The sequence below is a fragment of the Periplaneta americana genome, chromosome 3 (genome assembly GCF_040183065.1).
Source record: "Periplaneta americana isolate PAMFEO1 chromosome 3, P.americana_PAMFEO1_priV1, whole genome shotgun sequence".
NCBI lineage: Eukaryota > Metazoa > Arthropoda > Insecta > Blattodea > Blattidae > Periplaneta > Periplaneta americana.
In genome coordinates, this window is record NC_091119.1 from 172276688 (window position 1) to 172279833 (window position 3146).

A 3146-nucleotide genomic window follows, 5' to 3' on the forward strand; every position below is an offset into this window, starting at 1 on the left:
AAGTAACTTGTAAAACCGTGGGGGTGCGTTCTATTTTCATTCACCTTACAACAGTTGAAGGACTTCTTAAAGTGGTTCCTGGAATAAGCGGAGATGAAATTTCCTGTTAGGCGGGACGAGGGAATGTGACAGGTGGAAACACACGCTATTTAGCAATTCCTAAGAAACATGCCAGCATCGTTACTTGTAGCTTTGTGGCCTGCTGATTCACAAGCTCCGGAATACAGTTTTTATTGGTCCCGAAACACCTGCATCTACAAGCATGCGCCCGAACATCGTGTAAGGGTTTATTTATTTGGTTGTCGATATAGTTTCATCACAGCTTAGTATATACAGTTGTGAAGCTTGGGATGATTTTTTGCATTTCTCGCGATAGTTGCTAGCCGCTTGGAGCGCTGTGAGTACCAGGAACAATAGACTGTGTCACTGCCGTCGTGATCTAATACAGGCCTTAAGGCAGACCATGTAACTCGCTTAACCTGATCACGAAGGGCGGCGTTTCAACCATATAAATTAGTTGGAATGCATAAAGAGTAACATATATTTCTTTAAAATGTAGTGTAATTCCATTAATAAAATTTAAAACAATGATTATGAGACACTTCAGACATATATCACTTGCAAGTTGAGATGAAATATTATTTTTGGTGTGAAAATTACGTTGTTCGTATGTGTAATACTTGCCTTTATTTCGATTAAATATTGCGAAATTCTTATACATTTATTTATGCACGATTCAATAATTTTCAGTTGCACCACACGGATATTTAGATATGTTGAAATTATAGGTTATGTTTACTGTCCCAGTTGCCCCTTTCTGTCCAATTGTAGTGGTCTCCAATGCCCTGCCATTCATATGGAAATATTATAGGTTATGTTTACTATATCTTATATTCCTAAATTCGCAATTATACATTATAATTAAGCATAATGTCATGTATGATACTCCGCACATTCAATTTATCTGTATTTTAATACTACAATTGAGTATTGAATTATTGTATTTATCTACTACCTAAGAGACGAAGTAACAATCGTACGTACACTAATTTCATAGGAGTGGTATGATAAATTTTCTGTCTTTGTTAAGGAAGGTAGATGTGCTATATTAAATCACAACATAAATTCATTTTTATTAAACATCAAAGTAGCTTCCATTCTAAACTTAAAATGTTGATGCGAAAAGATTATATTAACACGTAAAATTATCTTCACATTAAAATAACACAGTTCTGTAATTATTTCTGCAACATAGGCTATTATGCAACAAGAAGCAAAGAGAACTTATGGACACATTACACTAAATAAAACTTACCTATGATATGCAATAAAGTTATAATATAATAATTCACTGAGCTCCATACACTGAAATAGAAAACCCGAACATATATTACGGCCTGGTCTAGATCGAAAAGGCATTGACTATGCCGTATTTCGCATTATTGTGAAAAGTTATCGGTTGTAATAAATGTAAATGGCTAGTATACAATAATTTGAATAATAATATGGGACTAGGAGACGTTTGTAGCACTATGAATTCGAAGAAAAAGAGGTCAGAATTATCCTTCTTCCGAAAGATCCAGGAAGGTGAGTTTATAAAATATAATATATACTTTATGAAAATAATGTATAAACCTTATGTATTTCATATTTCAATAGTGGAAGGAAGGTGTTCATTTTTCAAAAGAACACGATATCAAAAGTACAATACATTTTATGGTCTGCTAGGGAAAGTCTCTGTGATGAGGCGATAGTAGCGATCTTGGTGGCTAGCAACTATCTATGGATGCATATTTCAACTGTCTATGTTTGCATATTTACTAAGTATTGAGCTTCGGAACTGTATATACTAAACTGTGGTTTCATGTTGGGCATTCTTCATGGCCTTATAATGTAACGAAGAAATTGGTTAAAGAACTCGAAGACGCTGAAGGAATGGGTTGATTCGAGGCAGGAGAGAGAAAGAGAGTCGGCAATAATTGACAGGATGATTAAAAGTTTGTTCGGAAATTGATGTTTTAATAGCACAATGTGTAGGTAGGTATGTGGGTGAACTTGATTTATAGACCGGCACTGCAATCATTTGATTGACATTGTGAGTTATTTGTTTATTTCTCTTTTCAGAGTAAGTAAAGTAGGTCACAATATGACCTTTAGAGTGACAGCATAGGTGATTGCAAAAGTAAATGAGAACCAGTGACAGTGGCAGAGCTTACGAGATCGTGGAAGAGCGAGTCAGGGAAAGATCGTGTTCGGATGAGCGTGTGAGCTCAAGAGTAAGAGCTAGCAAACTTGTGATAGTCGTAACGAAGAAGATAGGATGAGTTAGCGAGCGAGCTGGGAGTGACTGAGTAATAATAATAATAATAATAATAATAATAATAATAATAATAATAATAATAATTGTTTATTTAACGTGCCAGAATTAAGGCCATACGGCCTTCTCTAACATTCAACCAGCAGTAAAACTGCGATACAAAAAACACTACAAATTTACAAAATACAGCGCGCGCGTACACAAACACACACACACACACACAAAACTGAAGTAGGTAATCATAATACAATGTAAATAAAAAAGGTTCAGTAGAAATAGGACATAAAGAGAGTTTGGAATTGAACGGGTTACATCAGCTGCTTGTCTATGCGGATTACGTGAATATGTTAGGAAAAAATCCACAAACGATTAGGGAAAACACGGGAATTTTACTGGAAGCAAGTAAAGAGATAGGTTTGGAAGTAAATCCCGAAAAGACAAAGTATATGATTATGTCTCGTGACGAGAATATTGTACGAAATGGATATTTAAAAAATTGGAAATTTATCTTTTGAAGAGGTGGAGAAGTTCAAATATCTTGGAGCAACAGTAACAAATATAAATGATACTCGGGAGGAAATTAAACAAACGAGAAATATGGGAATTGCCTGTTATTATTCGGTTGAGAAGCTTTTATCATCTAGTCTTCTGTCAAAAAATCTGAAAGTTAGAATTTATAAAACAGTTATATTACCGGTTGCTCTTTATGGTTGTGAAACTTGGACTCTCACTTTGAGAGAGGAACATAGGTTAAGGGTGTTTGAGAATAAGGTGCTTAGGGAATTATTTGGGGCTAAGAGGGATGAAGTTACAGGAGAATGGAGAAAGT